We start from the raw sequence: 12,045 nt of genomic DNA, 5'->3' as shown, positions 1-12,045 counted from the left end.
GGGGGGCGTGGATTCTTGTAAACATAGAGCGCCTGGCGTCTCTGCCTCCAGAATCCCTGGCTTATTGGTGTGGGGCGTGAGGGACCGAGCAACAGAGGGCTGTGTTCCGGGCTTTCCCAGCTGGAGGGGGGCTGTGTAGTTACAGTATGTTGTTTAGAAATCCAGATGAGCCCGATCGATGCATGGTTCCTGGTAGGAGGTGCACACGGGCACTTATCTTCAGTTCATGTGATCCTCAGAGATGACATGGGTGTTTCTCTAACACTGGTAGCAAAAATAGCCAAATTTTCTAAAGCTCTGTTCCACCCTCTTCCCCACCCCCACCCCCCGGTGGCTGTTATGTCCATTTTTCTAGGATTGCAAACATTTGTTCTGTAAAACCCTAACTTGGCTTTAGTCACCGCGATAAAGCTGGATAACGACGGTTTACACGGAGAAGGGGACTTGGCCAACGGGATGTCGTTGAGGATCTTGAGATGGAGGCTCATTCTGGATCATCTGGGGGTGTGGTCCGAAAGGTGCTGATGAGACGGAGGCAGAAGATTCAACCACAGTAGAGGGGAAGGTGAGGTGGCCACAGAAGCAGAGACTGGAGGGGGTAGACACCAGCCAAGGAAGGCCGGCAAGTCTGAGAAGCTGGAGGAGACGTGGAAGCAAGTTGTGCCGAGAGCCTGTGCGGCCACCAGCCCCAGGAAACTGGCTGTGGAACTCTGACCTTTCGATCTGTATGATGACACATTTGTGTTGCTGGAAGCCACTATATTGTAGGGTAATTTGTAAGGGCAGCCGTCTGGAACATAGTAAGACGGTCCCCTTCGTCCTCTCGGGGCAGTTCATGAATGATTGGCCAGTCTGGTAGGCTTAGCTGAGCTTCCCTGCCATCATCTGTTGTTCTCATTTCTGAGCGTTGGCCAATAGCCTGGACACACAGTCCACAGCAGCTGCCTCTGGAGTGGTTTTCCGACACTGGCAGTATATGGGGTGCCTTTTAAGACTTGCTTTTGCTTTCAAAATCTTTGCAGGGGGATCCCTGGGTGGCGCAGCGGTTTGGCGCCTGCCTTTGGCCCAGGGCGCGATCCTGGAGACCCGGGATCGAATCCCACATCAGGCTCCCGGTGCATGGAGCCTGTTTCTCCCTCCGCCTGTGTCTCTGCCCCTCTCTCTCTCTCTGTGACTATCATAAATAAATAAATTAATTAATTAAAAAAAAAATCTTTGCAGGTTTCTTTCTTTCTTTCTCTAGTGGTTGTTGTTTGCAGCGATTGATTTTAAGGCCAGTAGGCCTTTCTACGTAATAGGCAGGACCCTAAGAAGATGGTTCTCTTCTGTGCACACATTATATAATCCCCTCAGGTGTGGGCAGAACCTGTGGATGTGATGGGGTGGGGTGTCTCTCCCATAATTTGGTTGCTAATAAATTGACTTCGAGTTGATCAAAGGAGGGATTGTGTGGCCCTGACCTAATCAGGCAATCCCTCCTCAAGAAAGTGGAACCAGGGGCGCCTGGGTGGCTCAGTCAGTTAAACATCTGCCTTTAGCTCAGGTCATGACCCTGGGTCCTGGGATCGAGCCCCAACATTGGGTTCCTTGCTCTCCCTCTGCCTGCCATTCCTCCTGCTTGTGTTCTCTCTCTCTCTCTCTCTGTCAAGTAAATAAATAAAATCTTTGGGAAAAAAAAAAAAAAAGAAAGTGAAACCAGAGTATGGTCCGTATGGAGAGGGCCACATGGCTGGAGTTGAGAGTGGTCTCTAGGAACTAAGAGCTACAGGCGCAAGGAGGTGAATTCTGGCAACAACCCTAGCCTTAGACAAGACTTCAGCTTGGCCTGGATTGCAGGCTGGATAGAGAACCCAGATAAAACATGACCAGACTCACGACCCATGGGAACTGAGTGATAATAAACTCGAGTTGTTTTCAATGTCTACGTTTGTGCTGATTTGTTATACAGCAGTAGAAAATGAATCTAGGACACTGAACTAGTGTTTTTGTTCAGTGGTTTTGGGCAGCATCGAGTAAGCCCCAGAGCTGGGCTGTTAAGTCTTACCAGTGAGGCAGCTTCTGACCTCAGAGGGAAGTATTGGGCCCCCAAACTGGGAAGGCTCTGATGGGGTGAGGTCCCAAGATGTTGTACATCTTTCATGCTTCCTGGGATCTTGGAGGTTCTTTGTGAGTAGTAGGAAATTGCTTTGCAGAGATTTCAGGGTCTTCAGTATCCAGGGAGTTCACACTGGGGTGGTGCTAGCCTCACCCTGGCCAGGGTCCCCTACCAAAAGCTATGTTTTTGCAGCTTTGCAGAGGCTGGTCAACAGATTTGGTACAAGTTGCAGGTGATATTTAAGATTGGAATGATGGTGGGAGCGGTTGGCTCAGTCTGTAGAGTACACAACTCTTAGATCTTGGGGTTGGGAGTTTGAGTTCCACGTTAAGGGTAGATTACTTCTAAAAAATCAAAGAAAGGGGCTGCCTGGGTGGCTCAGTTGGTTGAGTGTCTGCATTCAGCTCAGGTCATGATCTCAGAGTCCTGGGATTGAGCCTCGCATCCAGCTGCCTGCTCAGCGGGGAGTCTGCTTCTCCCTCTCCCACTCCCTCTGTGTGCTCTCTCTCTCTCTCTCTCTCTCTGTGCTCTCTCAAATAAACAAATTAAAAAAAATTTTTTTAATCAAGGAAAAAAGGATTGTAATCATTGGAACTTGGATCCTGACCAAAAAATGGTTGTGATGGGGATTAAAACATGGCCTCTGGTCAGGATTAGATATTGCCTAAAAGAGGGTAGTGGAGTCACTGCCAGCTGTGGCTTATGGAGAGACATTTTCCCACACACATTTGAAAATTGACATTTATTTATTTATTTATTTATTCATTTATTTATTTATTTTTAAAGATTTATTTATTTATTCATGAGAGAGAGAGAAAGAGGGAGAGGCAGAGACACAGGCAGAGGGAGAAGCAGGCTCTATGCAGGGAGCCCCATGTGGGACTCCCGGGTCTCCAGGATCATGCCCTGGGCTAAAGGTGGCACTAAACCACTGAGCCACCTGGGATGCCCTGAAAATTGACTTTTAGAAAAAGTAGACTTTGTTTTTTAGAGTTTTAGTTCACAGGAAAACTGAGTAGAAGGTATAGGGGTGCCTACGTGGCTCAGCCAGTAGAGCAGTGACTTGATCATGGGGTTGTGAGTTCAAGTCCCACACTGGGCATGGAGCTTGCTTAAATAAATAAAAAATAAATTTAAAGGGACACTTGGGTGCTCAGTCAGTTAAGCATCTGCCTTTGGCTCAGGTCATGATCTGAGGGTCCTGGGATCGAGCCCCATGTTGGGTTCCCTGCTCAGCCAGGAGTCTGCTTTTCCATCTCCCTCTGCCCCTTTCCCCACTTGTGCACTGTCTCTCTGTCTCAAATAAATAAAACCTTTTAAAAAATAAACTTAATGAAATTAAGTAGAAAGTATAGAAATTTCTTATATACCTTCTGCCCATATACACACCCATAGCCTTCCGCACTAACAACATCCCCCACCAGAGCAGTACATTTATTACAACTGGTGAACCTACATGGACACATACTATCACTCAAAGTCTGTAGTTTTAAGGTCCACTCTTGGCATCGTACAATTTGTGCACTTGGACAAATGTGTAATAATGGTATGGGTGCACCACTTAGTATCCTACACCATAGTTTTGCTGCCCTGAAAATCCTCCAGGCTCTGCCTATTTCCTTCCTCCCTCCGTGCTGGCAGCCACTGATCCTTTTACTGTCTCCATGGTTTTGCCTTTTCCAGAATGTCATATAGTTGGAATCATATGGTATGATGGCTTCTTCCCCCCTTAGTAATGGGAATTTTAAGTTCCCTCCATGTCTTCTCATGATTCAATATATAGCTCATCTCTTTTTAGCACTGTATAACATTCCGTTGTCTGGGATGGACCGCAGTGTGGACATAAGTTTTCAACTCCTTTGGATAAATACCAAGGACTGTGATTTGCTGGTATATAGAAAGAGTATGTTTAGTTTTGTAAGAAACCTCCAACTATCTTCCACAGTGGCTGTACCATTTTGTGTTCCCACCAACAAGGAATGACAGTTTCTTTTTTTTTTTTATTGTTTATTTATTTATTTATGAGAGACAGAGAGAGAGGCAGACATAGGCAGAGGGAGAAGCAGGCTCCCTGTGGGGACCCCATGAGGGACTCCATCCCAGGACGCCAGGCTCACAAACTGAGCCAAAGGCAGACGCTCAACTACTGAACCACTCAGACGCCCCTGAATGACAGTTTCTGTTGCTCCATGTCTTTGCCAGCATTTGGAGTTGGCATCGTTCCAGATTTTGGCCATGCGAATAGGTGTGCGGTGGGATTATGTTTTAGTTTGCATTTCCTCAATGACATTCCTGATGTTGGTAAATTGTGTCTTTTCTCTCTTATTCATCATCAGTCTGTCTAGAGGTTTATCAATTATATTGATTTACTCGAATAACTTGTTTTTCATTTTACCAATTTTGTTTTCTGTCCATTGCTTTCTGCTCTGATCTTCATCATTTCCTTTCTTCTGCTTTGCTTTGGGTTTAATTTGCTCTTCTTTTGCTGGTTTCTTGAAGTGCAAGCTGAGACTCTTTTTTTCTATTTCAGTATTGGCACTTAGTGCTATAAATATGTCCCTAAGTGTTGCTCTAGCAGCATCCCTCAAATTCTGGTATATAGTTCAAAATACTTTCTGTATCCGTTTTGATTTCTTCTTTAATCCATGATCTATTTAGCAGTCTGTTATTTTGTTTCTAAATATTTGGGGGATGTTCCAGGGATCTTTCTGTCACTGGTTTCTAATTTAATTCCATTGTGATCAGAGAATATAATTTGTACCATTTGAATCCTTTTAAGTTGATAGATGTATATTTTACAGCCCAGAACAAGGTCTATGTTGTGAAGTGTTTTGTGTGCCCTTGAGAACAATTTGTCTTCTGCTGTTGCTGAGGGAAAGAGCCTGTAAATGTCAATTGGGTCCAGTAGGTTACAGTGTCATTCAAGTTTACTGTATCTGTTTAGGGTTAAACTGTGTCCTTCCCCACCCCTCCTAAAAGGTGGTGAAGTCCTAACTTCCAGGATCTGTAAATGTGGCCTTTTTTGGAACTGGGTCTTTACAGATGATCAAGTTAAGACGAGGTCAATAAGGTGGGCCCTAATCCAATATAAGTGAATCTCTATACAAAGGGGAAATTTGGACAGAAAGACAGACACATACAGAGAGGAGATGACTGTCCATAGATGGTCAGGAGAAGAAACCATAGACGAATGCCTGAGGCCACCAGTGGCCAGAAGAGAGCATAGAACAGATTCTCTGTCACAGCTTCAGAGGGAACCAACACTGCCAACACCTGACCCCGAACCTCTGGTCCCCAGAGCTATGAGACAATACATTTCTGTTGCATAAGTCACCTAGTCTGTTTGTTATAGCAGCTCCAGATAACAAAAACAATGACCTTGCTGATTTCCGGCCTACTTGTCAATTATGGAGAGCAAGGTATTGAAATCTCTGACTATAACTGTGGATTTGTCCATATCTCCTTGTTGGTGTATCAGGTTTTGCTTCACATATTTTGAAGCCCTGTCATTAGGTGCAGAAACGTTTAGGATTGTTATGCCTTCTTGATGAATTGATCTCCTTATGTTAAGAAATGACATTTTTGGGGCACCCGGGTGACTCGGTTGAGTGTCTGCCTTTGGTTCAGGGTGTGATCCTGGGGTCCTGGGATCGAGTCCCACATCGGGCTCCCTGCAGGGAGCCTGCTTATCCCTCTGCCTGTGTCTCTGCCTCTGTGTGTCTCTCATGAATAAATAAATAAAATCTAAAAAAAAAAAAAATCTTTTTATCCCTAGTAATATTCTTAGTTCTGAAATCTACCTTGTCTGGTATTAATATAGTGATTTCAGCTCTTAGTTTTTTCTTTTACTATGAATATGGTGTATCTTCTCCCATTCTTTTTTGTTTTACCTATGTATGTCTCTCTATATAAAGTTTTTTTCTTGAGTAGCCCTAGTGGCACAGCGGTTTAGCGCCGCCTGCAGCCCGGGGTGTGATCCTGGAGACCCGGGATCGAGTCCCACATTGGGCTTTCTGCATGGAGCCTGCTTCTCCCTCTGCCTGTGTCTCTGCCTCTCTCTCGCTCTCTCTGAATGAATAAATAAATAAGTCTTTAAAAAAAAATAAAATAAAGTTTTTTTCTTGTAAGTGGCATGTAGTTGATCTTGTTTTTTTAACCAATCTGACAACCTTTGATTTAAAAAAAAAAAAAAGATTTTCAAAAATATTGGAATCGATAAAACTGTATGGTTGTGATCTCATTAAATTTTTGAAATTATTTTTGCTCAACAAATTAGAATTGTTCATTTTTAGCTCATTAATTAAATGTTGGGAACATCCAGAAATGTTGTATTAGAGATTTCAAGAATTATTTGGAACAAAAGAAAAGATTTTATTTATTTGAGAGAGAGAATGTGTGAGCACAAGCAATGAGGGGAGGTATACAGGAAGAGGGAAAGGGAGAAGTAGACTCCCCACTGGAGCCCAACTCAGGGCTCTATCCTAGGACCCTGAGTTCATAACCTGAGCCGAAGTCAGATGCTCAACTGACTGAGCCACCCAGGTGCCCCTGACAATCTCTGCTTTTTAATCAGTCTGTTTTCATCATTTACACTTAATGTGATTATTGATATAATTAGGGTTGAGTCTGTCATCCTACTATTAGTGTTCTATTTGTTCCATCTGCTTTTTCTTCCTTTTCCCTCTTTGTCTACTTCTTTTGTATTATTTGAGTGTTTTTGCTTTTTAACATCCTTATTGGCTTATTAGCTATACATCTGTGTTATTTGAGTGGTTGCTTTAGGGTTTCTAGATTTATACATCTTTAGCTTATCACAATCCACCTTCAAGTTATATTAGGATTTTACAGTAAAATACTTCTAGAGGCCTTTAATTCTGGAGTCAACAAACTTTTTGTGAAGGAGCCAAGTAAATATTTTAGGTTTTGTGGGTCATACAGTCTTTGTCACAATTGCTCAACTCTATTGTTATTGTGAAAGCAACCATAAACAATACATAAGTGAATGAGTGTGTCTGTGTCCCAATAAAATGTCATTTACAAAAACAGATGATGGGCTGGTTTTGGCCCATGGACCATCGCTTGCCAGTTCCTGTTCTTTTTTTTTTTTTTTTAAGATTTTAAAAATATTTATTCATGAGAGACACACAGAGAGAGGCAGAGACATAGGTAGAGGGAGAAGCAGATTCCCTGAGAGAAGCCCAATGCAGGACTCGATCCCAGGACTCCGGGAGCATGACCTGAGCCAAAGGCAGATGCTCAACCACTGAGCCACCCAGGTGCCTTTGCCAATTCCTATTCTATGCTGCTGCTGTCATGCGTTTTATTTTTACATTTGTTATAAACCCTACAATACAGTCTTATTATTTTGTTCAGGCATTTATCTTTCAAAGGGATTTGAGTCAAGAAAAAACATTATTTCCAGTGCTTGTTACCCCTCTGGTATCGTTTTCTGTTTGCCTGAAGCATTTCACTTAACATTTCTTATAGAGTGAGTCTTGCTGTTCATGAATTTCAGCTTGTATTTAGTTTGAAAACATCTTTATTTTTCCTGTGTTTTGTATTTCATTTTGTTTTCTAGTGGCCCAACATATGGTTTGTTGTGGAAAATGTTCTGTGTGCATGCAGGAAGAGCGTTTATTCAGATCTTCTTGGGTGGAGTGTTCTACAGATGTTTGCTGGTACAGTTGGTCCATGGTTCAAGTCTTTTATTTTCTAGTTGATCTTCTGCCTATTTGTATTCTATCCCTATCAAAAGTGAGATATTAAAGTCTGCAACTATTATTGTTGACTTGTCTGTTTCTTCCTTTAATTCTGTCAGGTTTTCTTTATGTTTGTTAGGGCACTATGGTTGAGTTCATATTTTTTTTTAAACTATTACGTCTTTTAAATAAATTGACTCTTTTATCAGTGTAAAATGTCTTTCTTTGTCTCTGTTAACAATGTTGTCTGATATTAGTACAGCCACTCAAACTCTTCTCCTCCTTCTCCTCCCCCCACCCCTCCTCCTCCTCCTCCTCCTCTTCCTTCTTCTTCTTCTTCTTCTTCTTCTTCTTCTTCTTCTTCTTCTTCTTCTTCTTCTTTTCTTCTTCTTCTCTTCTTTTTCTTCTTCTTCTTCTTCTTCTTCTTCTTCTTCTTCTTCTTCTTCTTCCTCCTCCTCCTCCTCCTCCTCCTCCTCCTCCTCCTCCTCCTCCTCCTCCTCCTCTCTACATTGGAGGTAGGGGTTGAACTCACAATCCTGAAATTGAGAGTCCCATGCTCCATCAACTGAGCCAGCCAGGCAGTGCCCCCAGCTCTCTTTTGATTATTTGCATTTATTATTTTTCTATCCTTTTACCTTTTACCTGTTTCTTTCTTTGACTCTAACATAGATCTCTTATAGACAGCATATAGTTGGATCATGTGTGGGTTTTGTTTTTTGGTTTTGCTTTTCATTTCATGTTTATTATCTGTGCTTCTCTATAGAACATTTTGTAATGATTAGTAACGTGGATACCAACAGTTTTTTAAAACACCAAGTGCTAATGTTTTATGGTAGATATTAATGTTCCTAAAACAAAATATCACACTTAATACAATATCGGGAGATGATTATGCCATCAGCATAATTCACCTAAATTATAAAAGGAACAAAACTTAAAATCACGCACATTTCACCATTTCATAAAACTTCTTAACTTCTACAAACTTTACCAGTATTAAAAAGGCCCTAAAAACATAAACTACAAAATTCATTTTGGAAAAGTTAGAGGAGTTATTTTTTAATATTTTGACTTTAAGGTTTGTTTTGAGGCTTTTAAAAAAATTTTTAAATCTGTTAAAAAATATGGTGAGGAGTGTATTGAGAGAAGTGGAGAAAAAGGACCTTACAGGTCCTTTTTTGTGTTTGAAGTTACTTCAGTAATGCAGAGGAAAACTTCAAGGGCAAGAATATATTACAAATAAGAGTTTTTGAGCAAGACAAATGGACAAGCAGTTCTTGCATCAATTGTATCCACAGGGAAGAGGTCTTAAAAGATGCTTATCTACAGAATCTTCTGTAAGACAGTGTTGGCTACCTCCAATGATTCATCTTTTACTAAAATAATATCATAAGAGTCCATGTACTTTTTTTGGTAAAAGCTCCTTTACACTGTCATTTGGTATCCAGTTTCCAGAATGTGTTCAACATTGGCTAGTCCATCTGCCATTCTCAAGCCTCCTTAGGAGTCTCCCAGCAGAATTGTGTTGTTACCGTCTTATAGTTGATTGAGATGTTCTCTGTTGCTCAGAGCCCCACCATATCTGTTAAATTCATGAATTAGTCCTCCTTTAAGTCCTTTGAACACTCCTTTTTCATCAAAATCCACAAAGTTGGTCATGACTCTGACGTTTGGATGATCAACTCTGGCTTGAGGGATACTTCCTCTAGTACATCATGGATACCAGCTGAAAATGTGAACCTGGGGAGACTGTTGTTGGAGCTTACCGACAACATTCTCGTGTCCTTCCCTGAACATACATCAGATTCTGCCACAGTTTCTTTCAGTTTAGCTTCTGGTAGAGCTTGTTTAACAAGCAAACCTTGTGACTTAGGGTACCTTTCAACCATACAAGGGTACTTCTCAGGCAGCCTGGGTGGCTCAGCGGTTTAGCGCCGCCTTTAGCCCAGGGCCTGATCCTGGAATCCTGGGATCGAGTCCCACATGGGGCTCCCTGCATTGAGCCTGTTTCTCCCTCTGCCTGTGTCTTTGCCTCTCTCTTTCTCTCTCTGTCTCTCATAAATAATTTCTTTTTTATAAAAAGGGTACTTCTATTGTAGGAAAAGGATCAATTTTAATAGCATAGTCTTTTTCCTTTACTTGCAGTAACTCTGACCTCGATCTGTAACCAGCTTATTATTGTCAATATTATGACATGTTGGGCATCTTTTCCCTTTGTAGGAAAATCTACTTAGTGTCGTGTTGAAGTCTATGACTATCTGAAAGGTGGCAGGTCCTTCTTGGATAAGACTGCAGATAATGTCTTATAGAGTTTTGATGTAAACTGAACTTTTTTTGAAATTCTGACCTCATTTTCACACGTACATCAGATTCTTGATTAGTCACTTCTTGGTTATTCAACTGTCCTTAAAGGCACTCCAAGTTCTTCTGTTCTTAAATTTGTCCTAGAACAACAGCATAGTCAGTAAGCAACATCCAGAGATGCAGGGCTTGGATACAGGCATCTCAATGATCTTGGGCTTCTGCCTCATGTTTCTCTTCAAGGTGAATATGTGCTGGGCCAGCCCCACTCCTGCCACCGGGACACACATGCTGGTGCTTGCTACCGTGTCCTCCCTGACCATGGCTGCCAGTCCATGGAGAGGGTCTCATGTGCCTCCAGGCCTCAAAAGAAAGGGTTGCACACAGTGAGTGTGGGCCCTCTGGATCATGTTTCTAAATCCATTCTGCAAATCCCCATCTTCTGACTGGAGTGTTTAATTACTGATAAAGTAGGTTTATATCTTCTATTTGTTATTTTCTATATGTCTTCTGTCTTATCTGTTCCTCCATTCCTCAATTTCATCTCTTTTGTGTTAAGTAAGTGTATTCTAGTGTACCATTTTAATTCACTTGTTGTTTCTTTTATGGTATATTTTGTTTGGTTATTTTTTTAGTGGGTACATAGCAATGTTCAGTGTGGAGCTGATTATTCTCCACTTTTGAGGCAACACCTTTCTGAGTACTCTCCCCTGAATTGAGTTTTTTCCAAACTGGCTGATAGAAACAGGCACTGTTCCCAGCCCCATGAGAGTCTGGGCACTGTTCCCTCCAGCCTTGCAGATGGCTCTTTTCCCAACCTTGGGTAGTTTCCTCATATATACATGCTGATCATTTCTGTGCTGACTACCCAAAGAGGACCCTCTACAGATCTCCTGAGTCCTCTCTATGTATATCTCCATGGTTTTTCTTTTTTTAATGATTTATTTATCTATTTGAGAGAGAGGAAGTGAACATGAGTCAGGGAAGGGGCAGAGGGAGAGGGAGAGAGAATCCTCAAGCTGACTCCTCCTCTCCCCTGAGCGCGGATCCTGACATGGGGCTCGATCCCAGGACCCTGAGATCATGGCCTGAGCCAAAATCAAGAGTCAGATGCTCAGCCAAATGAGCCACCAGGCACCCCTGTGCAACTCCTTTCTTTCTGATACTCTGTCCTATGATCTACCTCTAGTTGCTTCAGTCTCCCTGCATGCTCGTGTTTGTCCCAACTCAGACCCTTTCCAGGGGCACTGCAGCCTGGAAACTCTATTGAGACAGTAAGCTGAGACAACCACAGGGCTCACCTAGTTTGTCTCTCCATCTTTCAGGGGTTGTGAGCTTTCATTAGCTGATATCCAGTATTTAGAAAACCACCATTTCATAGCTATTGTTGCTTTTGGTTCTTGGGTTTTGGTTACAAACAGGAGGGTATATCCCATCCCTGTTCTTCCATTTGGGCTGGAAATGGAAATGGTCCATAATCTTTTTTTAACAGATCCTTGGTATTCTATATGGGCATGCCCCCTATATATATCAGTCCCCTATTGATAACCTATTTTCATAAACAGAATTGCAGACTCTACATATATCCTGGCAGTCCTTTGTAAAAATCCATAGGGAAAATCTTATCTATAGAATTTCTGGATCCAAGAGTTTGTGCATTTACATTTTGGATATATGGTTTACTTGCCCTGCAGTGATACTTTTACCATCAGCAGTGGGCCGATGATAGGGCAGACTTTATATTTTAAACGTAATAAATTACTCATGTCCTTTATGTGTAGACCCAGCAATAGTTGAGTAGATCACTTGTATAGTGTTTTCCACTGCCTTTTACAAGGAGAAATAACATTTTATTTTATTTTATTTTATTTTATTTTATTTATTTTATTATTCATGACAGATACAGAGAGAGAGAGGCAGAGACACAGGCAGAGGGAGAAGCAGGCTCCA

General features: G+C 42.0%; 1 protein-coding gene and 1 pseudogene across 1 annotated transcript in view; one reads left to right on the top strand and one right to left on the bottom strand.

Annotated features, from left to right (window-relative positions):
- Positions 1-12,045, top strand: part of QRICH2 (glutamine rich 2) — a 36,096-nt gene that overhangs the window by 7,551 nt on the left and 16,500 nt on the right.
- On the bottom strand, positions 9,118-10,418 carry LOC121473151 (annotated as a pseudogene).

This window comes from Vulpes lagopus, chromosome 12 (assembly GCF_018345385.1).
Source record: "Vulpes lagopus strain Blue_001 chromosome 12, ASM1834538v1, whole genome shotgun sequence".
Classification (NCBI taxonomy): domain Eukaryota; kingdom Metazoa; phylum Chordata; class Mammalia; order Carnivora; family Canidae; genus Vulpes; species Vulpes lagopus.
Note: the sequence above shows the minus strand (reverse complement) of the source record. Positions and strands in the feature narration are given on the sequence as shown.